The sequence below is a fragment of the Trichomycterus rosablanca genome, chromosome 11 (assembly GCF_030014385.1).
Source record: "Trichomycterus rosablanca isolate fTriRos1 chromosome 11, fTriRos1.hap1, whole genome shotgun sequence".
NCBI lineage: Eukaryota > Metazoa > Chordata > Actinopteri > Siluriformes > Trichomycteridae > Trichomycterus > Trichomycterus rosablanca.
Window position 1 is genome coordinate 29,180,887 of NC_085998.1, and position 16,897 is coordinate 29,197,783.

Sequence of the window (16,897 nt, forward strand, 5' to 3'; positions counted from 1 at the left end):
CTCCAATCTGCGGCCACTTCTTATCACCTGCCAGTGCTGGGTTCCCAAACAAAGCCATACCCCATGCGCACAGGCGTCTACACCAGTCACACAGATCGCACAGGTGTAGTTAAGTGAGTTAACAGGTGACAGTTTGATGCCCTGCTGTATTTCAGGATGTTAGCCATTTATAAATGGAACATGCCATGATTTGTTGATTTTGTGATAGATAGATAGATAGATAGATAGATAGATAGATAGATAGATAGATAGATAGATAGATAGATAGATAGATAGATAGATAGATAGATAGATAGATAGATAGATAGATAGATAGATAGATAGATCGATCGATCGATCGATCGATCGATCGATCACTTTATTAATCCCATAGGGAAAGTCAGTTATTACAGCAGCTCAAGATAGATTAAAGTACACAAGTATTAAAGTAGAAAGTAGAAAGGAAAGCTTAAAGACTATTGAGCAGAAGCAAGAGAAACGCTGCTTTTACTAGAAGGTTATGTGAGTGCTGGGAAGCCTGGCGATCCTGGACTCAAACAACTATACTTTATGTGCCCCCTCCGACACATCTCCAATCTGCGGCCACTTCTTATCACCTGCCAGTGCTGGGTTCCCAAAGCCGTACCCCATGCGCACAGGCGTCTACACCAGTCACACAGATCGCATATCACAGCGGCAGGAGACCCTGTCCAACATTCCCTCCCTTAAACCACTGCGCCATCCGAGCACCCCAAGTTTAAATCTATAACTATAATTTGTACAGGAGAATTTCAGTGTCTGCCACCTAAAGCTTAGTTAAGGACCAAAATGCATGTTTTCTTGATATCCACAGTATTAACTGCTAACCTAAACTGGCACGTCCCCTCCGACACGTGGGCAGCAGCCGTATGCATTTTGTCACCTACACTTTGACGAGTGCAATGCGGATCAGCACTGTGTATGGAGAGACACACCCTGACAGCACTCTTTTTCTTGTCTCTGTGCAGGCGCCATCAATCAGCCAGCGGAGGTCGTAGCTGCATTAGTTATGAGAGAGTCCCTTTCCGGGTTTTAATATCCCACCCCTATCTGAACAACAGGCCAATCGTTGTTCATGTGGCTGCTCAGCCCAGCCAGCAGGCAGAGCTGAGATTCAATACGATGTATTAGAGATCTCAGCTCTGGTGTTCAGCATGTGTTTTACCGCTGCGCCACCTGAGCGGCCTCTTAACGTCTTTTTTAAACTCAAGACCACTCCCAAAAACAATTGACGTCGAGTTTCAAGGTGTAACTGTATTTTTCTCACTCAGCAATAGCGACACGGGTCCCTCTCAGTCTTTCATAAATCGCAGATCTCAAGTGGGACTCAGGTGCCAGCCGGTATGTTTTTGTGTTGTGGGTGTGTTTGCATGGAGGCTAAGAACTTGCAATACACACCCACGCAGATGCACGGGGCTGACTAAATGACAGCCTGGGCCCGAGGACGTGCGCCGGCTTCCTGCTCGGTCTCGGGTTCGCCCGCCTCGCCTCGCCTCTCCGCTCGTCTCCTCTCCACCCGCCTCCCGCCGCCAGCCTGCTACAGCCCGCAGGTAAGGAGTCTGCGGCGCCATATGGAGCGAGGAAAATTAACAACGAGGAGAAAATCTCCACAGCAGCAGGAGGCCACTACCCTCGCTCTCCTCTCTTTTCTCCCCCGAACAAAATTCAAAGATGTAGAGCGAGGGAAAACAAGAGAGAAAGACGATAGTGGGGGCGATAAAATTAATGGGGTTCAACACTTTAACACAACACCGCCGGCAATATTTGCACAAAATTGAAGAAAAAAAAAAGCTGAGATTTCTTCTTACTGTTCGGTCATATTGTGGTATTATAAATCAGACCCTGGCTTAAGTATTTTATGCCCCTGTTTTATAAACGTACATTAACCCCATTTGTCCCCTCTCTCCCTCAGGAAGACAGTCAAGGCTGTTCCGGGCCGGATCACGCTGAGGGAGATTCCATTGTCCCCGGTGTGTCCTCGTATTTGATGCCATCACGGAGGAAAGGTCCCCCACGGAGCCTCTCCCGGCCTGGGTCATTGATTACAAAGAGCCTCCTGGTTTTGTCTGACAGATGTGAATCTGCGCTATTTAATTTGGAGCGTTCCCCTCAAAGGGACACCATTAGCCCCGCCAATAGAGGCGCAAATAGGATTCCATTAACAACTAGTGTTTCACTGGAGCCGGGAAATGTGGCGAAGAACTTTACGGAGGGACGGGGAGGCCCTTTTTGCATAGAAAATGCATCAAGTGTGATGGGCGATATAACACCCCCCCGGACCGACCGTGTCAGTGTGATGACACCCGGGCCCCGGGCTGGCATACCGTACACGCAACATGCCAGTGTCAAGCTTGTCCTTGAGTGCCATCAGAGGAGGGTGGGGTTAGTACTTAAAATGTTAATAAGTGCAATACAGTTTTAATTTAACAGCCCTCTGCATTTCTAATCAGACCAGTGGCTGTGACTAAATGAGAAAGAGAAAATTCAAGTCCTAGTCCTCCTCTTTTCCTGACACAGTGTATACATGTCCTTTTTGTCTTTGCCATTCTTCACTACATTATTTTGAATCATGTCTTGAGATCATAACATAACGTGTATTTTCCACTCATATTTATATATGTTTTTTTTTGGTCAAGGACGTCTGTTTAGCATTAATTCATGCTAGCTTTACTTGAACACAAAAACATACAATTCAATTCGGCACAACTTTTCTCACAAAAAATGAATGCGGAGCAACTAATAGAGTTCTTTTCAAATGTAAATAAATACTTACAGATTTTTTATTTGTATAAAGGTGCACAAGTGTCATTTATTTGCAAATTCAGGCTTGTCAGTGACAAGTTAATAGTTTTCGGTAAAGAGAGGAAGATGTTAGCTTGCATGCTAGTGCGTTGTGTCAGCTCAGCCCGTTGGTTTGACTGGCATGAGGATAACTGTGTTAGCTTAGTAAGCAAACTTGCGGTGACGTAATCTCTATAATCACTGTCTGAGTAGTGCGTCTAAATAATCTGCTTTATAAGTCAATGTCTTATGAATCTTCTCTACTTATGCAGCTGCGTAGGTAGGCAGTAGGCAACAAGGCAGGCCCTCTGTGTTCTGTCCACTTGTTCAAAAAGTGGGAGGGATCTGCCATACGTCAGATCTGGCATCTTTTTCCTAAATAAAAAGCTTCTCAGTGGTGCTATCGGCCAGTCGAGCGACTTCACAGACACAGTTGGAGTGTCTGGAGGGGAAGCCGGATGATGGCTAATGCCCTGCAATGGACTGGCACCCTGTCCAGGGTATTCTTGCCTAATACTCAGCATTTTTGCATGGTAGCCTATCAGTCATATACACCGACTAGGCATAACATTATGACCACTGACAGGTGAAGTGAATAACACTGATTATCTCTTCATCATGGCACCTGTTAGTAGGTGGGATATATTAGGCAGCAGGTGAACATTTTATCCTCAAAGTTGATGTGTTAAGGATTTGAGCGAGTTTGACAAGGGCCAAATTGTATTGGCCAGACGACTGGGTCAGAGCATCTCCAAAACTGCAGCTCTTGTGGGGTGTTCCCGGTCTGCAGTGGTCAGTATCTATCAAAAGTGGTCTAAGAAAGAAACACTGGCAAACCGGCGACAGGGTCGTCACGTGGGGAGCGAAGACTGGCCCGTGTGGTCCGATCTAACAGACGAGCTACTGTAGCTCAAATTGCTGAAGCAGTTAATTCTGGTTCTGATAGAAAGGTGTCAGAATACACAGTGCAAACACAATATTAGAATCATAATGGTCATAATGTTATGCCTCATCTATGTAAGTTTAAAAGCTTGCTTGTATGAAGTGGTAGCTTGGTGGTAAAGATACTGGACTAGTAATTAAAAGGTCACTGATTCAAGCCCCACCACTGCTGAGTTTCCAATACTGGACCCTTAAACAAGACCCTTAACCCTCAGTTTTTACAACAAAAAATGCCATTGTGTCACCCATGCTCCAGCTAAATAATGATGGCAAACCTGATTTTGTGTGGTTGTTGGATAAAATCCAACCACCTGGAGAAAATGTCTCTTAATAATTTATGTTCTTCCACACATGGACTGATTTCCTGCTTTGATAAAACAATAAAGCAACAATTACATCCCTTAATAACAGTAATACGTGACAAGCAGTGGTTTGCAAATCAGGTACTAGCAGTAGGTGTGGTAGTTGATAAACAGACGTAAAGAGCACCGTACAGGATGAAGATGCGTGGACATGGAGAGTCTCTTCACTACAAGCCTGTCGGTGCAGTCACGCAATAAAACAGTGCATAAATTACTTTATGTAATCATACAATGTAGATTAGCATGATAATGGCAGCATTAATAGATGCCGGGAAGCATGGAGTGACAGCACTCAGACATGCCGGGGGCACACACACACACACACACACACACAGGCATGCGTGCATACACACTTCAACTGGGAATAGCTAGGTCTCAATTCCATCAGCCACGCTGATGATGACAGGACAGGGAGCGCACCTCTTTGTGTACCTCTAGGCTGCAGTGCTACTTCACCTCATCCAGCAGTTACAGGCCTCAGGAGAGGAGCTGGTAATGGAACTAGTCTACAATGTTTTGAATTACAATGAATACAACATATTTTTCAATAATGTTATGCACTGTAGAGGGTAAAATCCCTGTAAAATAATGTTTAACTTAAACTGTCGGATTAAACCTTAAACCATTCTTGCTTGGCTTTGTTTATTGCTCTTTATACACCCAATTATGATAGTAAAAGTGTTTACCAGGGTAAAGTTCCAAAGCAGGTGTTTTATTTATTTCACAAATCTGCCTTTGTCCCAACTTTTTTTTTTAAGAATTAGTGTATATTACAAAAAAAATAATCTCATTTATGCTGCAGTGCTACTTCACCTCGTCCACCAGTTACAGGCCTCAGGAGAGAAGGTGGTAATGGAAGAAGTCTAGAGTGTTTTAAATTACAATGAATACAATGAATTCTTGAATAATGTTATGCACTGTAGAGGGTAAAATCCCTGTAAAATAATGTTTTTCTTAAACTGTTGGATTCAACTTTGACCTATTCTTGTTTGCCTTTGTGTATTGCTCCTTATATAAGATGATATAAGATAAGATAAGATAAAATAAGACTTTATTGATCCCCTTAGAGAAATTAACTTGTTACAACAGTACAAGAGAAAGATGGAAAAAACAAAAAGGAAATGACAACTAAGTGAAAAACCTTAAAAAATGTAAGATATACATTTAAGAGCTGTGTCACAAATCCAGCCTCTTTGAGCTGGAGCCATGTTTACATGCCACCCCACTCTCTCCAGGAGCACATGTTGGAGGTGTTTTCGTTTAGGTTTGAAGACCCTCTCTATGATTGGTCCCATGCTAAGTATCCACAGCTGCACCTAGTTTGAGAGGTAACGCTTTGGACATTTAAGAGGTAGCTGTGGATACTGCATTGGAGACTATTTTGATTAGGTCATGGTGGTTTGTTTTGAGCTCATGTTGTTTTGGTTAGTTAGAGATTCTTGTTCCTGTTCGTTGGCTAATGTTCATGTTTAGAAGTCTTGTTTAAAGTTAGTCTTGTTCATGTTTTGTTTTTAGTCAGTCAATGTTCTTTGTTAGCTTAGCTTAGGCTTTAGGTTCCTGTTTCATGTGTTTAGCTTTAGCTTGGTTCTTGTGTGTTTAGTTAGCTTTAGCATCTAGCTTAGCATAGTGTGTTTGTATCTGGTCTTGTCTTGTTTAAACCTGTCTTGTGTAGTCTTGTCTTGTTGTTATTATTAAACAGTTTGTTAGTTAACATCTCTGTGTCCGCTTCTCTTGTCACGTTTAGCCCCAATACCAATATGTTCAGCTCCACTTACCATATAGAAGCACATTGTAGTTCTACAGTACAATTACTGAATGTAGTTCATTTGTTTCTCTGCGTGCTTTGTTAGCCCCCTTTCGTGCTGTTCTTCAATGGTCCGGATTCTCTTAGGACCACCACAGAGTAGGTATTATTTAGGTGGTGGATGATTCTCAGCACTGCAGTGACACTGACATGGTGGTGGTGTGTTAGTGTGTGTTGTGCTGGTATGAGTGGATCAGACACAGCAGCACTGCTGGAGTTTTTACTTACCGTGTCCACTCACTGTCCACTCTATTAGACACTCCTACCTAGTTGGTCCACCTTGTAGATGTAAAGTCAGAGGCGATCGCTCATCTATTGCTGCTGTTGGAGTTGGTCATCTTCTAGACCTTCATCAGTGGTCACCCACTGAATTGGATCCACCGCGACCCTGAATAGAATGGAGTATGTAGTGGAGAAGTACAGTGTCAAGGTTTGAAAGTCAAGGGTGATAAGACACAGACTAGCACAGTGCCGAAAATTAAAATGGGATACTGGTGAGTACTGGGGCCAAGTGTGTTAAAAGCAGCCGGTGTAATCCTCTAATGGTGGTCATGTAGAGGAGCAGCAGATCTAAGTTGAGGCTTTGAAGGATCTTCATCACAAGCACTACCACCATTAGTTAATCACTTCTGCTGTGAGCCACAGTGGGGTCCTTACAAGCATAATTCAGGCATACAGCAGATCAAAGCTTAAAACAAGCATAAGCATATGACACTTCCTAGGCTGCGTGGTGTATTACGTGGTGTTTAAGTCCACAAAGGCTCAGCAGGTGAACCAAGGCATCAAACAAAAAGCATAGAAGAAATCAAACTCAGCAACATCATCCATTATATATTATAGCTTAATCTAAATCTGATTGGATTCAGGAGCCAACTACCTTTCTGGTTTATGTTCAGCCCTGCTTCACAGGGAATCAAGGTGAATTTGAGAGTAGGTCTGGATCCAGTGTGGTGTAATTATAAGATTGTAGAGCAATACAATCAAGAATGTTTTTTTCTTGCTTAATGTTTCTACAATTACATCAACCACCAATCCAATTCAGATTAATATTGATAATAATAAATGTAATTTATTTAATATAATAAAAATACATTTAATTTATATAATAATACAAAGTGATAACTAGAGACAAAAACATAAAATATTAGAGAAAAAAACACAATAAAACTAAGACAAAGAAAGAAGAATAATGTGCATTATTTATTTATTTAAGATTTTAATGTCATATACACACTTTGGTTACATTTATGACAAGAAAGTTACTGGTTACACAAGATTCATCAGTTCAAGTCTTTAATGTTAAACACAGTCAAAGACAATTTTGTATCTCTAATTCACCTCACCTGCATGTCTTTGGACTGTGATAGGAAACCAGAGCTCCCAGAGGAAACACATGCATCCACGAGGAGAACAAGCAAACTCTATGTCTGTCTGTCTGTCTGCCTGCCTGCCTGCCTGCCTTTCTGTCTATCTTATCTGTCTGTCTGCCTGCCTGCCTGTCTGTCTGTCTGTCTGTGTCTGTCTGTTTACCTGTCTATCAATCAAGCTATCATCTATCTGTTTATCTATCTGTCTGTCTGTCTGTCTACCTATATGTCTGCCTATCTACCTACAGGGGTTGGACAAAATAACTGAAACACCTGTCATTTTAGTGTGGGAGGTTTCATGGCTAAATTGGACCAGTCTGGTGGCCAATCTTCATTAATTGCACATTGCACCAGTAAGAGCAGAGTGTGAAGGTTCAATTAGCAGGGTAAGAGCACAGTTTTGCTCAAAATATTGCAATGCACACAACATTATGTGTGACATACCAGAGTTCAAAAGAGGACAAATTGTTGGTGCACGTCTTGCTGGCGCATCTGTGACCAAGACAGCAAGTCTTTGTGATGTATCAAGAGCCACGGTATCCAGGGTAATGTCAGCATACCACCAAGAAGGACAAACCACATCCAACAGGATTAACTGTGGACGCAAGAGGAAGCTGTCTGAAAGGGATGTTCGGGTGCTAACCCGGATTGTATCCAAAAAACATAAAACCACGGCTGCCCAAATCACGGCAGAATTAAATGTGCACCTCAACTCTCCTGTTTCCACCAGAACTGTCCGTCGGGAGCTCCACAGGGTCAATATACACGGCCGGGCTGCTATAGCCAAACCTTTGGTCACTCGTGCCAATGCCAAACGTCGGTTTCAATGGTGCAAGGAGCGCAAATCTTGGGCTGTGGACAATGTGAAACATGTATTGTTCTCTGATGAGTCCACCTTTACTGTTTTCCCCACATCCGGGAGAGTTACGGTGTGGAGAAGCCCCAAAGAAGCGTACCACCCAGACTGTTGCATGCCCAGAGTGAAGCATGGGGGTGGATCAGTGATGGTTTGGGCTGCCATATCATGGCATTCCCTTGGCCCAATACTTGTGCTAGATGGGCGCGTCACTGCCAAGGACTAACAAACCATTTTGGAGGACCATGTGCATCCAATGGCGGTGCCGTGTATCAGGATGACAATGCACCAATACACACAGCAAGACTGGTGAAAGATTGGTTTGATGAACATGAAAGTGAAGTTGAACATCTCCCATGGCCTGCACAGTCACCAGATCTAAATATTATTGAGCCACTTTGGGGTGTTTTGGAGAAGCGAGTCAGGGAACGTTTTCCTCCACCAGCATCACGTAGTGACCTGGCCACTATCCTGCAAGAAGAATGGCTTAAAATCCCTCTGACCACTGTGCAGGACTTGTATATGTCATTTCCAAGACGAATTGACGCTGTATTGGCCGCAAAAGGAGGCCCTACACCATACTAATAAATTATTGTGGAAGTTTGTTTTGGCTCCAAATTTAAAGCCATTATGTTGACACATTAAGAATCAACAGCCTTAATCAGGGGTACATGGCGGTCACATTAAAGTGTAAAATAAAGCATTATTTTAAATTATAGTCCATCACTAACCCTTTGACTGCAGTGGTTATGACATACCTATATGTAGGAGCACCACACTTCACACACACAGGATGCAGACAGTTATATTTACACACACTCATGCTAAGAAAGACAATGATGGTATTCTCAAGGGTTTGCTCTGTTAAAATGCAGGCGCTGCTGACCTGCTGACAGCCGTAGATGAGAAGATGGCTCCATTCAAATCGGGAAGCACAGGGTCAGTGCCATTATAGTGCTCCGAGTTGGGGCGATGAAAATTAATTAAAGTTGGTGCGTGTGGTGAATGATGGGCGGCTCTGGCGACCCACTTCTCCCCACGCAAACATCCCCCTGTGCTTTTTGACTATTGTGCGCTTGCCCCGCGCGTGCACAGCCACTGCCGGCATAGCAATGATGCTGCTCTTCTGTTTGTGTTAATGGTAATTACAACATGAAGAGTTTTGTGTAGGGAAACAATTGGTGGGCGACTGTGAAGGACTGGGAATGTGACGGTGGCATGAAGGTCTTAATGACTGCAGGACTGATGGGACACAAGAAGCTGGAGAGTTAAATAGAAAAGTCTCAAAGGAGGAAGAATAAGCAGCATCTCATATTTATCATAACATATTTAGTCAATGTGTGTAATGCGTAACATTATGACCACCTTCCTAATATTGTGTTGATCCCTTTTTGCTGCCAAAACAGCCCTGACCTGTCGATGCATGGACTCCATGGTCTGCAACAATGCTTAGGTAGGCGGTAGGTGTCAAAGTAACATCCACATGGATGGCAGGACCCAAGATTTCCCAGCAGAACATTGCCCAAAGCATCACACTCCTTCCACCGGCTTGCCTTCTTCCTATAGTGCATCCTGGTGCCATGTGTTCCCCAGGTAAGCATCACACACGTACCAGGCCACCCACGTGATTCATCAGACCAGGCCACCTTCTTCAATTGCTCCGTGGTCCAGTTCCAAGCTCACGTGCCCATTGTTGGTACTTTAGGCAGTGGACAGGGGTCAGCATGGGCACCCTGACTGGTCTGCAACTAACCACATTTGTGCTTTAAATCTCAGCTGTGCTATTGGACCATTGGGCGTCTGCACAGAGATTATTGTTTACCTATGCAGGAAGAAGCTTTGTGCTAAATTTTTGTTCCTTCTTGGATACACCCAGTGTTTCCTGGTAAAAATAGTGAAAGTTGATTGACCTTGCCAGCTCATCTACAATTGTCTGAAACTAAAAAATTTTTGCTTGTATTTTGTTTATGCATTTTCTCCTCTTTTTCTCTCGACTTTTAGCGCGTCCAATCGCTTGATTGCGTCATGCTTCCTCTCCACTAATGCCGATCCCCGCTCCGATTGAGTAGAACAAAGTGACACGTGGGCAGCAGCCGTATGCATTTTGCCACCTGCACTAGGCGAGTGCTAATGCGGATCAGCACTGTGTACGGAGAGACACACACTGATCAACACACTCCTTCCCCACCCCTGTGAAGGCGCCATCAATCAGCCAGCAGAGGTCGTAGTTGCATCAGTTACCCCACCCCTATATGAACAACAGGCCAATCGTTGTTCATGTGGCCGCTCGGCCCAGCCGGATGGCAGAGCTGAGATTCGATATTCGAGATCCCAGCTCCGGTGTGCTAGCGTGTGTTTTAGAGCTCAGGTGGTGTTGTGCTCTATTACATTAGCTTGCCACTGCTGAGTTCCAGGTTTGAATCAGTGTCATCATCTGCTGACCGGGCATCTACACAGACATGATTAGTTATGTTGGGGAAGATGGGGGAGTCTTGCAATCGAGGGATCCAGTATCAAGTGTTTCACAGTAAAACTGGGCATGATAACATGGGTGGCATTTGCATATTTGTAAATATTTGTGGATTTTAATATTTTTAATGACAGTAAAGATGTAGAGATGTTCTAAGCATGTTTTCTCAAGTATTACAAATATGAATAATTTCTTTATTAATGTAAGATTACATTATAGTGATGTGTAGGGGTAACTTCATATGATACAGCTATAACAGCTTATTACTTACAGCTACAATTAAACATTAAGTTTAGATAAAAATGACAAATGTATCAGAGCAAACACCACAACAGCACTTCTACCCTGACAAAGTGCAGAACTGCTCCACTGAGGCAGTTTAGATGCATCTCTGAAAATGGGCAACTATTAAGTCAGTGTCAGGAGCCACGGGGGACTAAATGATCTCAGCATCTCTCAGTGTTAACTACTTGCATTCCCCCCGGTCCCCCACTCATTAAAAGCAGGCAGCATCCACCCATGGAGCTTTTTACACACACTCACTGACCAACGGAACATCTAATAGCTCTTTACAGCGACAAGCATCAGCCCAGGGGTGTGAATGGATGGATGCCGGTGGATTTATGGAGCACTTTCCGAGACGGAATGCTCAGCTCACATTTACTTTGTCCTACATCAAAGCCTAGGAGCACTGGTAAATACAATCTATCAAAGAAAAAGAGATTTACAAATGCAAAAAACTGCAGGGGAGTTGTGTATTCTACATCTTTATGATTCTAAAGATGAAAATGTTTTATAACTTTAACATCTTAAGCTTTAACCATGTAATCAGGACACATTCGCCCACCTTCCACAGACATATCTTGTCCCATTCTTCCTGCAAACACGTCTTAAGATGTGCAACAGTACGGGGCCGTTGTTGTCACATTTTTCGTTTCAAAATTCTCCACACACTCTCTACTGTGGACATGTCAGGACTGCAGGCAGGTCAGTCCGGTACCCGTACCTGCATGTGGTTTTGCATTGTCTTGTTGAGTTATGAACGGATTACCATACGAACATTTTGTGTTACGAACTATCTTTTTCAGCTTAACGTACGAACAAATTTCGGATTACGAACCAAGCATCACTCTCTCTCTCTCTCTCTCTCTCTATATATATATATATATATATATATATATACAGTGAGCGAACGTTCGGACAGCGGACAGTGTTTTTTCAGTGTTTTCTTTTTATTTTGTAAAATTCAATATTAAATGGTGCAGAGAAAGCTTAGTGGTGAGAAAATGAACAAATCTATTACATTTGTTGTTGTATAATTACTCCTGCCAGTAGCTGTCACTGTGTATCAGACAGAGGGAACAGTGAGTGAGAGAGAAGAAGGAAGTCGCTGAGTAAAGTATTATTTATTTCGTGCAATTACACCTACAAAATACAACACTATTGAAATAAAGAAGGAAATAATAGAAATATGAGAGTTATTGTTGTTTCTGGTAGATACATTTTATAAAAAAAGAAGGAAATGTATTATGGTGTATGGTACAGCACATGTACTGTACTGAAATGTGTGTTTTTTATGTACAGTACTGCTGTGTATTGTTGTATATTATTATTTATTACAGTATTATCTATTCTATAATTTAAGATTAAGGGAAAATATAGTTGTATTTATAATAAAAAAGACCATTTAAGACATTAGGTAGGTAAGGTTAGGTAAGGGGGTGGTTTGGGAGGTCTGGCATGGATTAATTCTATTTACATTATTTCTTTTGTTCGTTAGTTAATTGGTTTAACTAACGAACATTTTGACTTAAGAACGGTCCTTCAGAACCAATTAAATTCGTAAGTCAAGGGTCTACTGTACTTTTCTGCATTAATGCTGCCATCACAGAAGTGTAAATGACCTTTGCCAAGGGCACTGACACAGCCCCATACCATGACAGACCCTGGCTTTTGGACTTGTTGCTGATAACAGTCTGGATGGTCCTTTTCGTCTTTGGTCCGGAGCACACGGCGTCCATTTTTCCAAAATAAGACCTGGAATGCTGATTCATCTGACCACAATACAGGTTTCCACTGTGTGATGGTCCATCCTAGATGCCTCCGAGCCCAGAGAAGTCGACGCCGCTTCTGAACATGGTTAACATAAGGCTTCTTTTTTGCACAGTAAAGTTTTAAGTGGCATTTCTGCATGTAACTTCGTAATGGAGTGCTTCACAAAGGTTTGCCAAAGTACGAGAATGGAGGTATATTAACAATGAAGTTGAGCAGACAAAATATGAAATATATCGGGTCTTCATAATATTCAAACGGACTGCAATCAAATAAAAATTAAAGTAAATGTAAGGAACACTGCATTTGTATTTTATTTGCATTTTTCATACTGTCCCAACTTTTTCTGATTTGTTATTGTAAACATACATAAGGAAAGGGCAACTGAGTGAATTTTCGCTGTTTTTTGAGAAGGTTGTCTCTCTATTTGCTTGCTTCTGCATACACATTAAAACAAGCTTTGTAAAAGACTGCTGAATAATTCAGATTGCACTAACAGTGCCATCCAGGTTCAACATAATGTCCTTTGCAGGGGCTGTAGATGAAGTACAGAAAGGATAATCACCACTTGTACTGTAGTGTGCTTAAACGTATAGCTGGAATTGTACTGAACTTGAGAACATGTTCAAATTAAATAAAAGAATTGTGTCATTTTTAAGCGACGATATCACTTAAATGTATGAACGGAAATAAAAGAGAGAAAGAGCAAGAGAGGAAGGGAGAGCGAGACAGAAATGGAACACAGGAGGCATTATAAGGTCAGAACAAGCTCTTGCTGAACCTCACACCAGAGGTTAAATGGTTCAATTACAAAATGAGCTTTGTGTGTTCAATCTACCAATTAGAGTTAGATTACAATCAGTCCCCCAAACACAGCCATTCATCACCAACTGCCAGAGAGAGTCACTTCACTGGGGGCACAGTGACCACCAACAGCTACTACGGCCATAGACGTAGACGAAGTCATTAAGCTACTGTGTTGTACTTCTATGGATTCCTCTTAACACTGAAATAGCCAGGTGGATATTGGCTGAAAAAGATGTTCTAAGACAGATATACTGTAATTCATTGCAATGAAACCATAACATTGTACTTCTATTTCTATTAAAAACCATTTGAAAACTGTGATTGAATACAAATACATAGGGCTAGGCGGTATGACCAAAAATTTGTATCATGGTATTTTTTAAGATCCTGACAGTTTTACGGTATATCATGGTATGTTTAATTCTTTGTATGACTGGGACTTTTTATATTTCTGTGACTTATTCTACTGTCATAAAGACATATAATATAAAACACTTTAATTTCACCATGTATATAATGAAGGTTTTGAGTACTATAAGTTTTGCTTGGCCCCACAAAATGACACAATATATGATGGAATCAGTAGGCATTAAACAGGTGCAATATATATATATATATATATATATATATATTTAATATTTAAGTATTGTACAATTACCGTTAGCTCTCCCTTTAACAAATAAAACAACGTTTTCAGTCACCCAGTCACCACTGACTGCTTGCTTTGGTGGTGTCGGAATACATCGGTATAGCAATTAAACTGAAGTATTTTCACCCCGGTAGTAACGTTGCTCCATTTTTTACTTTTTTGCAACAACTGTGCAAACTAATTAAGTTTTTTTTTTTTTTTGCGTTGCTGTGTCGTTTCCTGCACGACGCCCACTTTTGCAGTGTTGGGCTTGCGATTTTTGCGTTTGCCGTGGCGCTCAAAGTTCACCTGATTGATAGAGGTTTAGTGTTCCTATATCGTTCTTTTAATAAATTAAACCATGTTAAACTTTTTTTTTTTTTAACAATAAACAATTATACTCTCTCAGAAAAGCTGATTCTCAGCAGCCCGAGCTATAACACAAATTTAAAAGTAAAACAGGAGAAAAAAAAACAGCTTAACAAAGATACATGTGGAGCTTTCAGAGTAAATTTGACGGTTATTTCACACAAATGCAGATTTGTCTCATATTCGCATATTCTCATATTGATGATGTTTTGCCGCACCTAGCGCTGAGCAAAGCGGCAGTTTGCATCAAGGCTTGCGGTGAGCAATGCGCAAATTGCTTGTTAAAAAGCTTACATTTTTAATACATTTATTTTAATCCAAGTCATTATTTTTGTGTAGTTTGTTAAACGGGCGGCACGGTGGGTAGCACTGTTGCCTCACAGCAAGAAGGTCCTGGGTTCGATCCCCAGGCGGGGCGGTCCGGGTCCTTTCTGTGCGGAGTTTGCATGTTCTCCCTGTGTCTGCGTGGGTTTCCTCCGGGAGTACCGGTTTTGTCACACAGTCCAAAAACATGCAGTCAGGTTAATTGGAGACACTGAATTGCCCTATAAGTTAACGGGTGTGTGTATGTGTGTGTGTGTGTGTATGTGTGTCTGCCTTGCAATGGACTGACACCCCATCTAGGGTGTTACTGTGTGCCTTGCGCCCATTGAAAAGCCGGGATTGGCTCCAGCACCCCCCCCGCGAACCTGATTGGATATGCGGTTAAGACAGTGAGTGAGTGAGTGAGTGAGTGAATGAGTTTGTTAAACACAGGTAAGTCATAGCTGAGAACTCAATCATCACTTGAATAGAACCTCTATGGTACCAATAACAGATTGATACAGCATGCTGAATTCACCACACCAGCTGCACCCCTAAATAAGAAATCCGACTAATGTTTAAATAAATGTAAGCATGCACCACCCGGTAAATACAACAGTCGCAGCAGTAACTAAACATCACGCTTCAAAGATATTCAGATAAGCAGCGGTCAGGTGTTAGGTGGGCCAGCTTGGGTCTTTGAGCTAACCACATTGTCTTATTCACAGGGTAGAGCAGCTTCATCAGCCTGTCAGCACCGGGGCAGCCTCACTGATAACGTTACAAAGTCCCGCAGGGCTTCAGGTTACAGGCTGATTTAAAAGAAAAGACCTGATGATTTAATCATGACACCAGCCCTTTCAGACCCGGTGGTTAGGTTACTAAGAGTGGAACATGGAGATAAAGTAATTTAAAGCTGATTAACGGTCAAGATTATTATTTTTATCTATTCCCTGGAGAAAGGGCAAACACGTGGTGAAATGTCAAATGGTAAAACTATAGTTAAAAACCAAAAGGGAGCAAATACTGTGCATCAAATTTATAAACTAACGTGTTTATATACAGTATTAAGGCCCTCAGTGAGCTTAGAGGGGGTCCTGTTGCATGTAACGGGACTATTGGCATATGGGATACTTCTGATCAGCCATAACATTAAAACCACCTCCTTGTTTCTACACTCACTGTCCATTTTATCAGCTCCACTTACCATATAGGAGCACTTTGTAGTTCTACAATTACTGACTGTAGTCCATCTGTTTCTCTGCATGCATTGTTAGCCCCCTTTCATGCTGTTCATCAATGGTCAGGACTCTCCCAGGACCACTACAGAGCAGGTATTATTTGGGTGGTGAATCATTCTCAGCACTGCAGTGACACTGACATGGTGGTGGTGTGTTAGTGTGTGTTGTGCTGGTATGAGTGGATAAGTTTTATAACACCTCACTGTCACTGCTGGACTGAGAATAGTCCACCAACCAAAAATATCCAGCCAACAGCGCCCTGTGAGCAGCGTCCTGTGACCACTGATGAAGGTCTCGAAGATGACCAACTCAAACAGCAGCAATAGATGCTTCTATATTGTAAGTGGAGCTGATAAAATGGACAGTGAGTGTAGAAACAAGGAGGTGGTTTTAATTTTATGGCTGATCAGTGTATTTATAATTAATTGAAAGCAGTTTGAGATATCGGACTTTACTGTATGAGATTTGTTTTATCTGTCTGTATAAAAGATAGATTAAGATGTATTCTTGGTGTACACTGCTTGATGCATTACCAGCATCCACTCCAGGGGCCTCTCTGCTACATTTAGTGTTGATGGTTTACCTCTCCGTTGAAGCGCACTCAGTACCTGTTAAGCAAGACTTTCATTTCTTAATTAAGTGGGGAAGAAGATATTAATTTTAAAGCATAAGGAACCTTATGGTTCCTGGCATTTGATAGTGATTATCTTGCTCCCTGTACACCAGCAGAAAGGTAATTAGACTTCTGCTAGCACAATATGTTTTCTGAGCCATAAAGATACAAGCTTTTAGCAAATAAAGAGACACCAGCTATAGACAGCAGCACCATTGATTAAAATTTGTTGAATTTTTTCAGGTTGTGCCCATAAAACTGTGAAACACAGGTATGTGACACTT